We start from the raw sequence: 268 nt of genomic DNA, 5'->3' as shown, positions 1-268 counted from the left end.
TGAATAAATACACAGTGATGCATAGCTACCCACAAGACAACAAAATCGTTTAAACATCAAATAATGTTAATGATAATAAACAGTGATTATAACGATAAAGAAAATGTTACAAGGCACAGAAAAAATAAAGTTAAAGATGACTGTGATATGTTACTGACGGGAACTATTAATCACAGATTAAAAATCCCTCGGATTAATTGCAGTATCCTTGTGATAATAAATGATAATAAATGTGGAATAAGAAATCTAATCTGCAAGAAGTAAAGGT

At 29.1% G+C, this 268-nt stretch overlaps 1 protein-coding gene across 1 annotated transcript in view; it reads right to left on the bottom strand.

The window, feature by feature from the left end:
• LOC119593768 (putative sodium-coupled neutral amino acid transporter 11) overlaps positions 1 to 268 on the bottom strand; it is a 33,715-nt gene that overhangs the window by 13,603 nt on the left and 19,844 nt on the right. The window lies entirely within an intron of this gene.

Source organism: Penaeus monodon, chromosome 32 (assembly GCF_015228065.2).
Source record: "Penaeus monodon isolate SGIC_2016 chromosome 32, NSTDA_Pmon_1, whole genome shotgun sequence".
NCBI lineage: Eukaryota > Metazoa > Arthropoda > Malacostraca > Decapoda > Penaeidae > Penaeus > Penaeus monodon.
Note: the sequence above shows the minus strand (reverse complement) of the source record. Positions and strands in the feature narration are given on the sequence as shown.